Genomic DNA, 15,810 nt, shown 5'->3' on the forward strand with positions numbered 1-15,810 from the left:
GGATGATGATGGGGTAGGTTGAATCATATGGATTTGATGTTTTATAGGTTAAAAAAAAAAGTCTAATAGCCACAATTTCATATGATTCAATGTACAGGATGCAATCTTTTGTTTGTTAAAGTTCCCAGTATCCCAAACTTTTGCCTATTTTCTCTTTCTTCTCATCTTTCTCAGGGAATAGATGCCCATCTTTTTTTCCAAGGCCAGATTCTAACTTTAATGTTAATTTCCTTTCTGCTTTACTTTTCTTGACTTTGTCTTCTTAGCAAACTTTTTATTGTTTCCTTTTTTCCTCTAGTCACACTTCTCCTAACCTATTCAATGTACTTTCTCTTGAAGTTTCAACATAAAACTTTTTTTTTTTTTTACCATAAACTTCTATAGCTCAAAATCCTATAGATTTCCTCAACATTCCAACCCATTGTGACCTCTTCTGTCTTTAATATCCCTAATGGAGGTTTTCTGTATTACTCTCATAGTTATTTAGTCTACACTGCCCTATTCTCCTTTAATTCTTCCTGGGCATATTCCTTGTTATCTCCATTATATTGTGATTTCAATGATAGTAACAGAAGAGTCATTTTGCTGTTTCATCTCATCTTGAGACCTAATTAACCATTCATAGGGTAGGTACTCAAAAATCTTTAAAAATAAATACATTCAAATGAATTAGAATCTTAAACTTTTCCTTGATATTCTAGAAAAATAAATTTTGATTTTCATCAATCCTAATAGTTTGCTTCTTGACACACCTTGAAACTCCACAGAATACTCCTATTATTGATGATCAAAAGGAAAGGCAAAAACACATGTAAGTACATGAATTTCCAACAAAATTTATTTTAACTTATTTCTTCAGAGAGTTTGCTATTTTAAACACAAAAATAGCTTCAAATGCAGGATACTGTATTTAAACATTTTGAATCCAGTGACTCAGAAAATAGAAGGACTAATTGCTGTGAATTGTTCAAGCCTACACAGAATTTTGTTTCAATCTCATAACACAGGCTTAGTTCAAGATATGCATGTTCACAAAACAGGTAAAACATCCAAGATGGAGACAAACAGACTCTATATTTGGGTTTACAGAAAGAATTCTAGTAACAAACATAACTTTGAAGATTTTTGTACAGGTTAAACTGCATGAACATGGTATAAATAAAATGATTACCCCTTCAGTTTCTTTTACTAGAAGTTCTTTTAGCACAGTAAAGAATCAAGACTTAACAATGTTAGCTTTAATTTGCACCATTAGATTTCCTACACACAAAACTTCAGGACCCAGGAGAGCCATTGGTGAAGTATCCCACTTTAAGTTAGCACAAAATCTGAACCTATACTGTTAACAAAATAAAAATATATGAAAATCAGTGCTCTCTGCTTGATAGAAAATCTGTTCCCTGTAGTCTTTTACTTTCAACAGCTCAGTTTTGCATGCTTTCAAGACATGGAGGCTGTGAAATTGAGCAAGTGTTAACCTAAAGAAAACCAATGATCTAAAAACTCAAAATCTCCAGTTCTGATTAATGGAAACAAAGACAGACTGGATGGGAGTAAAATGAACTATGTTTATAGAGCTTTCCACCTTAATGGAATAATGCAATGGTCGTCATCATTCATATTTTATATTCACTCTCACTATTAATACTACAACATAAACTCATCTAATTTAGAAATGGACCTTATGTGGCCTAATAAACAAAATTGGTGTAATCTAAGGAAATCTAGGCCACCAAGATGAGCTAAGAGGTCTTTTCCCTGCAACACCGTGACCAATTAGAATAATGACTGCTGAAGGAAGATGAGATAGTAAAGCAGAATGACTCAGAAGAGAAAAAAGCCAGACTCAAACGACTTAACTCCAGTAGAATGTAATGGGGAAAGTATTGATTATAACTGACCATCATACTTTATAACATTTTAAATAATATAAATTTTTATACCATGGATTAGGACACTATTTGTCATTCTTATTAAATTATCTTTACTGTAAGGTGTACCTATGCCACATATATATAAATAGCATTACTGAAAACTTACATGTAAATGACATATGTGTTCTGAATCATTTTCCCATAGACTTAGTATAGGATCTCAGATATGTTTGTTTTTTGGTGTGACACAGAATGGAGAAGATGTCATAAGTCAGGATTTTAATGTGAATTTCTATGAGAATTATACCATTATCAATTTCCTGCATTATATATATAATATATATATATATAATCTCCAAATGCATTTTCCACACTCACTGAAACCTAATAGTTTGATTTTCATGTGTATTTCTCAGTGATCCTATGGAAACAAAATGTTTAAGTGGTCACTGTGCTTCACACATCCTTGTTTTAAATTATGGTGATGACTATATTTTCAAATTATATTTTTAAATTGTTTGCTGTTTTAATACCTTACTTTCTTTGTTTTAGAATATTGATCATTCTCGATAGCTGCTCTTTAACTTTCATTTGCGTAATCATAATATTTACAAATGATGGCAGTTTTGTTTCTTTTTAGTGCTTTTAAATTTATTTTTCATGCTTTATTGATTTAAAGGAGACTCCAGTATAATGTTGATCAGAAAACTGGAAGTCTTAGTCCTGACTTTAAAGACAATGTTTTAGTATTTTATTACGGAGTATCTTGTCTCATGTAATAACATTTGGTCATGAACTTTTTAACATAGTAAATAGGATCTCTTCTATTCCTGTTTGCTGACAGTTTGCCATGAATGGGCTCTGAGTTTATTGAACAATTTTCCTGCAAGTACTGTGAATTATGTTTTAAACCTATTATGATAAATTACACCAATAGATATTTTAACTGTCCTTGTCAGGTTATATCAACGTTATAAGCAAATGCTATATTTGCTTTACCAAAACATAAAATTGTGGAAGAGTTTTCATATTTCTTCTTTTTTAGAACAGTATGAATGAAATAGAGATTATCTAACCCTTGAGTGGTTAAAGTATCCTGTAAATAGATTAAGGATTCATGTCACATTATTTGGGTGATTTTTGTTGTTGTTGTTATTGTTTTTGCTGTTGTTTCTCCCAAGTAACTTTTTCCAAGTATTTTATATTTGCAAAATCATTGGCAAAAATGCTATTGTATAATTGTGGCCTAATTCTCATTACAACTTCTCCATATTGCATAACCTGCCAGAGATTTGTCTATTAGTTTTTCTAAAAAAATAACTTTAGACATTGTTTGCCCTCCCTACTCCTTCTTTATTTTCTATTTAAAATTTTTTTGTTCATATCCTTACATTTTCCCTTCCTCTACTTTCTTTAAATGACTTCATTATTGCTTTTTTATCTGTATAAGTTGAAAGCTATGATTTCAGTATTTCTTTTTTTTTTTTTTTTGAGATAACTACTATGACCACTTTAATGTTCTTTTTTTCTAATATGTACATTTAAGGCTTTGCTTTCTAAGAGTGATTGCAACTAAATCCTACACAATTTAATTTATAATGTTTGCATTATCATTCAGGTCTAAATATTTTCTAATTTCCATCACCATTTCTACTTGAAATTGCATGAGTGCAAGTAGGGTTGGGGGGGCAGCAGGACAGAGAGGGAGGGAAAGAGAGAACCCCAAACAGGCTCCACACCCAGTATGGAGCCTGACATGGGACTAGATATTACCACCCGGAATCATTACCTGACCTGAAATCAAGAACCCCAAAACCTTGGATTCTTTGACCCTTCATGGGACTCTTCTTTTCTACTATCCCCCATTCCTTGGCCTCCTTCTTCTGAGACTTCTATCCTCCATTACACCAAGAAAACTGGACAATCTGTGTATTTAGTGTACATAAATGCCCCACAACTTTATGCCTAACTTTAAGCCTAATTTCTATTTGGCTTTCTTAACCTCGGGACAGAGTGACTTTGTACCCTTTTGGTTTAATTTTTCTGCCGATGTGGCTATTAAGAATCCATTTTTTAAGGGCTGTTGCTACTTTCATTTCTATTCATCCTCTCCTTCATGAATAAAAGGACCAGTAATTGCTTCCAAAAAAAAAAAAAAGGTTGCTTAACCGACTGAACCACCTAGGCACCCTTCATGAGTTCTTTAAATCCAGGGGTTATTTATAAATTTTTTATTTCCAAATATTTGGTGGCTTTTTCTCCTATATTCTCCTAATTTTTAATTATATTGCATTGTAGGCATGTGTGTGATCTGTATGCTTTATTTTATGCCTAAATATGTTGTCGTTTGTTAGTAGTTTCTTATATGTTTGAAAACAATATACTTTAATTCTTGGGTACAGGTTTCTATATATGTCAAACTTGTAACTTTTTTTATAGATCTTATATATATAATTAATGTATAAATAAAATGAATATTACACATAGTCATTTATATATATGTATATACATATATATATAATTTGTACATATACACATAGTTTGTATATGGTAGATCTTAAAATCGTCTAAGAAGTATGTTAAATAAACCATGATAATTATAGATTTGATTTCTATGTTTTGTAAATCAGTCCAATTTTGCTCCATATATTTGGGGGCAACACTGTTAAGTACATACTGATCAACTGCTCCCTTAATTAATTGGCTGTAACCTCTTCTTTCCTTAAGAATGCTTTTGACTTTAAAGTCTCTTTTGTTTGATATTATTATAGTGACATCAGCTTTCTTTGTTTAGTATTTACCTCAAATATAATTTTCCATTCTTTTACACTCACGTTTTTGCATCTTATGTTTTAAGTAGGTCTCTTATAAATAAAACACAGGCAGATGGATTATTTCTTAATCTACTCTAAGAATTCTTGCCGTTTAACTTGCAAATGTAGTCAATTCACTTTGGATTTATTTCTACCATTCTTTCAACTTTTAAGGCTTTTAAAAACTTTTTAAACTTTTTTTAACTCGTATTTTGAGATCATCATAGATTGATGTGAAGTTATAAGATATACCTTTCACTCGTTTTTCCCAATGGTAATATCAGAATAGCTATAGTAAAATACCTCAACCGGGAAATTGACAGTGATCCTGTCAACTCACCTTATTCAGTTTTCACCAGTTTTACATCTGCGTGTGTGTGTGTGTGTGTGTGTGTTCAGGTGTAAGAAGTCCTATCCCATATATGGATGGTGGAACTACCAAAACAGTCAAATAGAGAACAATTCCAGCATAAAAATTCCTCTTACTACCTTCACCCATCTCTTTCTCTCCCCCTACCCTCCCAATTTCTGGAAACCATTAATCTGTTCTCCATTTCTATCATTTTGTCATATCAAGAACATTGTATAAGTGGAATCATACAGTGTATATGATTTTGAGATTGTCTTTTCACTCAGCATACCTCTTATCCCTAAGAACCAAATGGTTGTTGTGTATATTGATATTTCTTCCTTTTCTTCCAGTGGCACGGAGACAGTAACATTCTCATTCAGAAGGAGAGAAAACAATTCTTCCCTTCTATTCTTTATTGAAGCCAGTTCCAATTTGGCTTCCCCACAGTGTCTCTACCAATCTACTTTCAAGATCATCAATGACCTCTATATTGCTAAATACAATGGTGATTTCTCAGTTTTAGCTTACCTGACCTACAAGCATCATTAGAGATAATTTTCCTTCTTGAAACACTTCCCTCATTTGGTCACCAGAACATTACACTCTCTTACCCCCTTACTTATTTCACTAACTGGCCCTTTCTCAGTTTCTGTACTTGTTTCCAGTGGTTGCTATAAAAATTATTACGAACTTAGTAGTCTAAAGCAATACAGATTTATTATCCTATAGTTCTGGAGATCAAAAGCCCAACATGGGCTCCCTTGCTAATATCAAGAAGTAAAACCTTCTGGGGGCTCCAGGGAAGAACTGGCCTCCTTGCCTTTTCCAGCCTCTGGAGGTGTTTGCATTCCTTGGCTTGCATTCCTTGGCCTCTTTCAAAAATCATATCCCTCTGACCTCTGCTTCTGTCATCACATCTCCTTCTCTGATTGTGACCTTCCTACTTCCCTTTCATAAAGATTTTTGTGATCACTTCAGACTGATCAGGATAATCCAGGAAAGATCTCCCCATCCCAACAGCCTTAATTTCAATCTGCAAAATCTCTTTTGTCATGTAAGGTATTATATTCACTGGTTTTGGGAATTTAGGATGTGAGCATAAATGGGGGCAGGCATTAATCTACTGCCACATTCTCCTTGATGATTCTTCCACATTTCTATAAGCTAAACACTGGCCCACTCCAAGAGCTCCAGTCTCAGATCTCAGTTTCTTCTGTATCTGTACACTTCTTAAGTTAGTTGATACAGTGGCCCATAGAACTCACATATATCATGGTTTATACTCCAACTATAAACTCCTGATGTTCAAATGTGCATATCCAGTCTGGACTTCTCTACTAAATACCAGCTGCATGTTTGACAATCTCCACTAACACTTTCGATGGGCATATCAAATTCAGCATTCCCCAAAAGGACGTTTTCATTTATCTTATATCCAAAAGCTTATTCTGAGAACGTTTCTCATCTTATTGATTTAAAATTCCAAGTTTGCTTACTCAAGACAAAACCCACAATCCTTCTTTGAAGTCCATCTTTTTCACGACTTATGTCTAATACACCAGAAAATCTAGTCAGTTCTACCTTCAAGGCATATTCTGAAACAAATCGCATTTCTTCATCCCCCTACCAGACTAGTCAAAGCCATCACGATCTCTTGACTGGACATTATAGTATCCTCATCCATCTCCCTGTTTGCATCCTTTCTTTTTATGGTTTATTCTTAACTCAGTGACCTGAATGGAAGCATAAGTCAAGTCACTATACCTCTAGTGACTTCTCCACCCCCAGAAACAAAAGGCAAGAAAATTTACAGAACTTACAGTGTCCTATATCATCTGCTCTCCCTTTCCTGCAACTTCTCTTCTGTTACCTCTGTGACCTTTTTTCTATCACTTTCTCCTTGGCTCCGTCTGTTCCTGTCACACTAAACTCCTTTTCTGTCCTCAAATACAACAGGCATGCTCTCCCTATACAGATTTGTACTTTCTTTCTTCCTTTCCTGGTGTTCTCTGCCCCAGATGTTCCCCTTGGCACATTCCCTTCCTTTCTCTGGGTCTTGGTTTAAATTTGATCTCAGTAAGGCCTTCTCTGACCCCCTAATAAAAAGTTATGAGGTCCATCCCTGCCCTAACACTTCCACTTTTATTTGCCACCCCAGCACTCATTCTCATGTGATATATTCAGAAATCTTTCATCTGCACAGTTCATTTTCAAGATCCTGCACCCTATTTTCTATTTTTTCTCTTAAAGACAGCCCTCAAATTATTTAAGCTCCTGGCGCTGTAAAACTTGGATCTGTTTTACTTGTTTATTGTGTGTCTCCCTCCATAGGAATATAAGCTCAATGAGAACAGCAGTTCTTGTCATTTTGGATTACTGCTGCACTTATAGCACACAGGAGAACCTGGCATAGTATGTGATAAATATGTGTTGAATCAACTAATAAAATCAGCAGAAAACAAAAATAAAAAGGCCAATGGATATGACCCTATAAAAGAAATAACTTTTATGTATTTTTAAAAAGTACAATAAACAGAATTAAATGTTAATCAGCAATATAGGAAAATATTTGTCACAATTCTAATAGACAAAGTTGAATGCCTTTAACAGGCCAAACAAAAACCCATGTAAATGAACAAGGCAAATTCTAATTATTCTACAGGAAACTATGTAACCAGTATTTGCCAGCTTTAATAAAATGATGCCTTTGTGCTCTTGTAATAAAGATTCCTCTAAACTAGATGGGAGAAACCAACAGCTGATAACTAAATTATTTTGTTCAGCACTTACTCTTTATTAATATTCTTATGTTGGCTCTATTCCAGGGCATCTGGAACAGACTGATGAGACACTATGGACCACTCTCAAAAAATAGAGGCAGTCACAAAGCTTGGGACTTTGCATTTTTCAAGGAGTACACAAGTACATTTTTTTTTCTATTCTTAATACAATAGTAATTGTAGGAGTATTTATTAATGTTGAATAAGAAAATGATTGGTTATGAATCACAAGTTACAAGACTAAGGGGCTGCTTTTGTACTGCTGTTTTTAATTATAAGCAGCATTTATATACTTTTTCTAATATAGCCCTAATTTCAGGAGAATTGGTGGTAGGCTTGTTTATTTATAGCATATGTTATCTTTTTAAGATGTTATTTATTTGAATTAGAGCCAAAGAGAGAGAGAGAGAGAGAGCATGAGTTGTGGGGAGGGGCAGAGGGAGAAGGAGAAGCAGGCTCCCCACTGAGCAGGGAACCTGATGCCAGGCTCAAATCTCAGGACCCTGGGATCATGACCTGAGCTGAAGGCAGACACTTAAGTGACTGAGCTACCCAGGCATCCCTATAGCATATGTTCTTTAAACAATTACCTAGAATGGTTAAACATTTTTAAATAGGTTGTGTATGCTATTTCAGAACTTTCAGCTTTTTTTCTTTTTTTAAAAATAACATTGATGATTATAAAAATAATTTCTGTTAATTCATTGTAAAATGAATGACAATATAGAGGAATGTAAAGAAGAAACTTTTTCCTATTCTCATCATATAAAGTTTCTATTTTTTAATATTTAGCTTACCGTAAATTTTAAACTTTATTTTAACAAAGCTAGGATCTTAAATATTATTTTGCTTTTTGATTTTGTAATTCAATTCTATATTGTAAGCATTCTCATATTGTGTGTTTCTGAAAAATACAAAAACTCAATGGTTTTAATTTGATAAATGCATTGTATTTAATTTATACTATAAAACTGGTCATATATCCCTATTTTCATATAGACTTAAATGGAAAAAGGTTTAACACAATAGTTCCTAAGTAATCAGAATCTAAGTTTTCATTTGTATAAAATCAGAGCTAATGACCATTTTCATTAAATTGCTTTACCTGCAATACAAGGAGTCAGACAGGCTGCATAACATTCATCAGCCTGTTGCTCTCTTTGGTAATCCTGGTTCAGATTTAGAACCTATTTATCAGAGGTTGTAAACTAATGAGCTTCCCAAAGTCAGTGAGATATTGTGGCTCAACTAATTGGCATCCTTTGATGATGGAATCATACATATCCAGCCCTAGCCTTGGATGGTCCCTCTGAATGAGCAAGACTATTTATGACTTTTCTAACATCTGGAAGATAGTAACAAGCCAGTTGCCTTTCCAATAACTTCTAAATCTTAAAAAAAACTTTTTCTAAAAAATATTTTATTTACTCATGAGAAACACAGAAAGAAAATAGAGACCTAGGCAGAGGGAGAAGCAGGCTCCCCACAGGGAGCTCTAAGTGGGACTAGATCCCAGAACTCCAGGATCACACCCTGAGCTGAAGGCAGACGCTCAACCACTGAGCCACCAAGGCATCCCTAAAATAATGTTTTTAGTAAGTAGCTAATATTACAGAAAGGCCAAATTGACATATTCAGAAACCGAGACCATAAGTAATATAATGCCAATGCTTTCCAGAAAAGTCTGGAATTTCTACTACCTAGGACAGCAAAGCGATTATAATAGACTATGTTTTTAAAATTCTCTCCTTGTTCCCAAAGATGTTGCCTTCTGTTTACCAGGGTCTGCTCCCTAGTTGACATAAACATTTAAAAAACATATTCATTTGTAAACATCAACTAGTCTAAGGAAAATGTCACATTCTAACCTTTCAGTAGCTACAAAGACTAATTCAAAGAATGAGAATAGGGTCACCTGGGTGGCTTGGTCAGTTAAGTGTTCAACTCTTGATCTCAGCTTAGGTCATGATCTCAGGGTCATGAGACTGAGCTCATATCAGACTCCATGCTTTGCTTAAGATTCTCTCTCTCCTTCTGCTCCTCCCCACTTGAGTGCATGCACTCTCTCTAAAAAAAAAAAAAAAAAAAAAAAAAAAAAAGGTCCTACACTATTAGTGTTCCTAACTTAGATGTTCATCATTTTGTCCAATCTAATTAAAAAGGGCACTGTACCATTTTTAAAATGAAAGGTTGTTTTAGATTTCTCATATAGCTTATTCCAGCAGAGAAATCACCTTAAAGTTTTTTGGCCTTTTTCCCCTCATATTCCCTTGTGAACTCATTATTTTTAGAATAGTCACAGACTGTATAGATTTGTCCCAAGTATATGATGAAGTTATATTTTTAAACAATCTGAATCAATGGAAATGTTTAGATACTAAATTATGAGGGATTAGAATTCTCAGAAAGGTCTATATCGAAATTCTGAATAAAACATTAAGCATTTATTCACATACAAACTGTGTTAGCCAAGGTACAATGAAATTGCTCAGAAAATTGCTTTTTATAAATATCTACTTTAATGCACTTGTCTTTAAAGAGCAAAATCACTCACCAAATTTTCCAACTAATGTCTCACCTTTGATATTTTGAATATTAGGGATCTGAAAGAATGAGTTTCTATGTGAAGTAGACTCGATAAAGGCCAACCCTGTCAGTTTTATAACTGAAATTTATACCATTCATCTTTTAAAAAATGCAGTTTATCATCTATCATAGTCGATGGATGAAATTAGTCAATGTCCAAGCAACAGTCAGTATATATGTGTGCGTGCAGAATATACATTTATGTATATACGTATAAATATATACATCCACATATATCCTGAATGGAATGTAGATGTTGCTTTAGAAGACAGAAATTAAAGTTTAATAAACGTATCCTATATGGCAGTGTAGTGGAGGCCTGACAACTCTTCCCTGTGCTGTCTGCCCCAAGAGGCTAATCTGTGTGAGTGGCACCAACAGATTCCTGTGCCCTCGGGCTCCCTGTTGTTTCCGTCAACAGGAGGGAAGGCATGGAAGGTGTACATTTCCTGGTTCCTTCCCCATGAGGTTGCTATGGGCTGGCCACGCCCCTGATCAGAAGGTTATCTTTACTCTGAAGGCATCCAGAGCCATCCAATTTTCTTATCCTGGGCTCTGGGAAACCCTCCCTCCTCTCATCCTTAACAGTCTACAGATGCAGCTAGTCCAGGTCTATGCGTGATCTCTTACACTTCTATAACTTACCCATATTTTTGTGGCTGGCCACTTTTTATAGAAACCTTTCGTAAGTTATCATTTGTGTGAGCCATGTAACTTCTATTGAGGTCCTACTATGTCTCCTTTTCCAGAATTACTCCTCTCCTTGGAAATATTCCCATGCCCATATTAGTGCATGAACTCATCTACTGCCACAGTTGACTGGGTATGGAAAAACACTCCAGAACTACGATGAGCAAAGAAGAATCCCTTCCTAGAACTTTGGAAATGAAACTAAGAAATTACAACTTTAATTAATCAAATTAATACTTGATCAAAATAAACATTAACCCCAAGTTTTTGGTGGGCACACACTCTCAGACCCTAGGGAATGGGAAGAAAGCCAATGTGTAGATGAGAGGTGCAGGATCTTTAGTTTTCAAATCCCTGATTCTAGATGTTCATGAGGCCAAACTTCATTCTCCCCCATGGTTTCTGGGATGTGCCAAAGTGTTCTCACAATTGCCTCCCTTTGACTTCACACCCAGTTTAAGATGGACTTCTGCTACTTGGAACAAAAGATCCCACATATAGCCGGCACTGTGCTTAATGTTTTCACATTAAATTCTCATTTGTAGCTCTTGACTCTGCAAAAGCCCTTCAGGGAACACATCAGTATTTTCCTTTACAAGACAAAAACAAAAGCTCAAAAGGTTAAGTAATATATTCAAGGTCACACAACTTGTAAATGACAGAGCTGAGACTTGCACCCAAAATTACAAACCTAGTTACATTAAAATACACTCTTACACCAAAATTTTATTGGTTTTGGGGAGGTAAAAGCATGTATTTCCACCACGTTTAACCAGAAGTTAACTTTCTAATATGCAAACCTATCATGCTACTTTTTCTGCGGAAGAATATTCCAGTGGCTATTACTACTGCTCCAACATAGCTTAGAAAGACTGGCATGATCCAGCCCCTGCCTGCCTCTCCCGCTCTGTCTCATGCATCTTCATCCAGCCGACTCTTTATTCTAGCCAGCCTGAAAGTGTTTCAGTTCTTTAAAAGCACCATGAGCTCTCTCAGTGTCACTCCCTCATGCATACATTTCTTTCTTTCCACGAGTAATTTTCTCTGGTCTCATCTTAGCCATCTTTTCCCAAAGGAATGAGTTGTTCCTCTGACACCTTACCAGGTCTGGGTCAGGTACCATGCCTAAGTGCTCTTGTATTGCCCTGAGCTTCCTGTGTCAGATCCCTAATTCAACAAAACGTATGTGAGGCTCCTATGGGCCATGTCACATCTTCCTATTGTATCGACTGTACTGAGCCCAGGGTCTGATATGGAACAGATATTCAATGATTATTTATTAAGTGAGTGAATGAATTTGCTGTGTTACTCTTTGAATGTATTACCCTCTCATTAAAAAAAAAATGTATAACTGTTTTTCAATCAAATTCTAAAATCTAAAATATCTCTAGTGCTAAGACTACATAATCAATACATGATCTTTACTGTGTTTACTCTCTGTTCCCCACCCATGTTTTATTCAAACCACCCAGAATTTTAATTGGTATTAATATTTTTATATGTCTGCATGTTTTAAGAAATCCTTTAACAAGAGAATTACTATCACACCAAATACTATTTAATCTAGCTATTGAACTTTATAAGTTTTACAAGTTTTATCATTGCTGCTTTTTTTCTTCTATCTTCTTCTTTCCCTTTGTCTCTGTTTGATTGATCCATTGATTTTGGCCTATAAAACAAATTTTTCCAAAACTCACTGCATGTCTGAAAAATTCCATTGTACTCAGTTAAAAAGAAGACAACAGACCCAATATAAAGACTCATGATAAGTTCTGTATCACAAAAACCAGAACAATTTGATTATAGTTTGACTCTCCCAGAAATGGAATCTGAAACCAGTCAACCAGGAAGTGCGCGACCAGCACCGGTTGGGTGATGTGCCTGACGGACCCCTGCCATCCCCTAAAGGAAAGTGACCCTTTAATAAAAAAAACCATGGCCTCATTTAACTCCCTTTTCCTACTCCTTTCTGCCTATAAAAGGCTTTCATTTTGTACAGCTTTTGAAAGCTCCTTTCTGCTAGATTGGCTGCTGCCTGATTCAAATCGATTTTCACTCAAATAAACTCTTAAAATTCTTAAGTTGCCTCACTTTATATTTTAACCACTCTTACTTTTTGATACTGAGTATAGAATTCTAGATTCAAAAGCATTTCCATTCAGAACTTTGAAGAGTTTGACCCACGTTTTTTTTCAAGTATCCCAAGTAAAACCCAACTAAAACCAGTTTGTTTCTCATTTTTATAAATAATCTAATATTTCTCCCTAGAAACTTTTAGGAATTTTTTTCCTTTCTCCTTGAAGTTCACAACTCTGGCCACGACACATCCAGGTTTGGATTGGTTTTCTTTACACATGCTTGGCATGTTGTACAGGCCTCACATCCAACAGCATGTGTCTGTGTGTGTTCAGCTCAAGAAATAATTTTTTTATTAATTGTTTTTTCGATTTCTGTTCTTAATCATCTTCCCATACTTTTTTCTTATTCTATACCCTGGGAAATTTCCTCCAGATCACTGATAGTCTCAGTTCTGTCCATTCCATCAACTCATATTGTGTTGTGTTTCATTTCAGCAATTACATGTTTAATGTGTTTGTGTTCTTTCTTGTTCTCTGACTACCTGCTTTTCATGACAGTCAGTTCTTGTGTTTATGAATGCAATTTTTTTGAATTTCTCTGAATTTATTATTTTGATAATTATCTTTAAACTTTTGTGTTATCTTCATTTTTATTGTGGTTGCTTAACTCCTTTTTTATATTCTATTTCAAACTGTTAGTTTTTCCTCAAATATTTTATGATCTGTGGCTACTGATTTAGATTTATAAATGAAATAAGCAGTTTATTGGCTTCACTAGTTAGTATAAGTTTCCCCAGAATTTGCCTGTGTCATTTTCACAAAGGCTAGTCCCTAGCATAGGAGGGCCAACTGTAGGCTCAGAGCTTTGTGGCCAAATGGGGTGGGCATAGCACAACCAGATGGATTCCCTGGAGAGCGTGTGATGAGAACAAGCCAGTGAGCCACAATTCTTTTGAGTGTCATAATAAGGAAATATTTATTATGGACAGAGTAGACCTAACTATTCTTACTACGTTCTTTCACTTCCTTCTTTCCTGATCATAGCTCGTGTTTATTTTTGCTTCTTGATGTTGTTCTAGCTTGCTCACATGCTGGCCATTTACTCCCCATGTAACTCATCTTGTGAACAATTCTGCACAGGTGTCTTCAGTGCATGCCCCTCCCCCTCTTACCCCAACCTATTCTGCTAGCTCTCCCTAATGGTAACTTGAAATCAGCTCCCTGGCCTGGAATTTCTTCTGAGATGAGCTACATTGTCTTCCTAACTCCACAGCGCATGGTACAGCCCTCTGTGTCTTGTAACATGGTCACCTATCCTAGTGACCCTTTTCCTGGCAAGCCTGTGGGTTCCCTGTCAGTGCACTGGGTACTTACTAGGAGCCAATGGAAATTTGGGTCCTCTGTGCACTCCTGCTCAGACACAAGGCTGCTTTGTCACATAACTCTAGGGGCTACCATTCCCATGATCTTTTTACTATAAATAATGTCTTTGGATGCTATAGCACTGGCTCCACTGTTCTTTCCATTCTTGTGGTTTGAAATATCTTTGCATGGTTCCGCTTCAGAAATTTTTAGATAAAAGCAACTCACAAGCCTTACTCTTGAATCTTCCCATTACTAAGATAATTTTGATCCTAAGTCCCAAGAGACACAAAAACTTTTGCGACAGACAGAATCAAAGTGGATGTCACTTAAGAATCAAAGTAGACATCATTAAACATCTATAAGAATTGTAGCCCTACAGGTGAAAAAAAAAAATGCATGACAAAAGTCCAGACCAAGATCAAGCAGTAAAGGATTTAAATCTGATCAAGTGGTGAAACTAGATGGGAATTACAAACTTACATCAGATTTGATAAATAACTAATGTGTGATTTGAGTTCAGCAGATGTGGGCTATGCAATCACTATGTTTGAAGACCACCAACTAGTCTATAAGTGTAGCACATTTTTCTTGGAATAGTTTAATTTTTATGGTGAACACCTTACCCTCAATGGGCTTTAAAATTAAATATAGCTGTAGTTATCAGACTTCAGCATGCATCAGAATGACCGACAGCTCTTATTAAAACACAAGTTGCTGAGTCTCAAGACAATTTCAAATTCAGGAGGTCTCGGGTAGTGCCTGACAATTCACATTTCCAACAAGCTCCTAGGTGATACTGATGCTTCTGGTTCTGGGACCATATTTTAAGAACTAAAAAAACAGAAATGGAAGTGAAAACAAAACTAGTAATATTAATATTTTGTGTTATATTTGGGAATAATCTTTAATTTTATCATCTTAAAGAGAATTTAGAATATTAGAGGATCTAAACATCAATGTTATGCTTCCAATTTAAATATGCAATTGAGTTCCTGATTTAGACTTAGAGTTTTAGGTTGAGAAGTACAAGAGTGTTTGACCAGGTGTGAAAACAGTATTAGAATATTTAAGAGATTTAAAATTGTTATAATCCAATTACTAAGATACATCTACATTTAACTCATGCAATTTGCAAAATGTGTCTTGGCACTTGGGAAGGTTTGCTTGTTAGACAAAGTACTTAAAGACAAAACCAAATATACTAAATGTGTACATGCAGTTTAAGTCCTTAAGGGAATTTAATTAACCAAATTGTAAAATCTCCCTTAAAAG

At 35.1% G+C, this 15,810-nt stretch overlaps 1 long non-coding RNA gene across 1 annotated transcript; it reads left to right on the forward strand.

Annotated features, from left to right (window-relative positions):
• The first annotated feature begins 433 nt into the window (after positions 1-433).
• On the forward strand, positions 434-11,358 carry LOC144304556 (uncharacterized). Its single transcript, XR_013371491.1, has 4 exons — positions 434-626; positions 736-811; positions 7,865-7,961; positions 11,155-11,358. It is a non-coding gene; the product is annotated as an uncharacterized LOC144304556 (long non-coding RNA).
• Positions 11,359-15,810: the final 4,452 nt, after the last annotated feature.

This window comes from Canis aureus, chromosome 34 (assembly GCF_053574225.1).
Source record: "Canis aureus isolate CA01 chromosome 34, VMU_Caureus_v.1.0, whole genome shotgun sequence".
In the NCBI taxonomy this organism is placed as follows: Eukaryota; Metazoa; Chordata; class Mammalia; order Carnivora; family Canidae; genus Canis; species Canis aureus.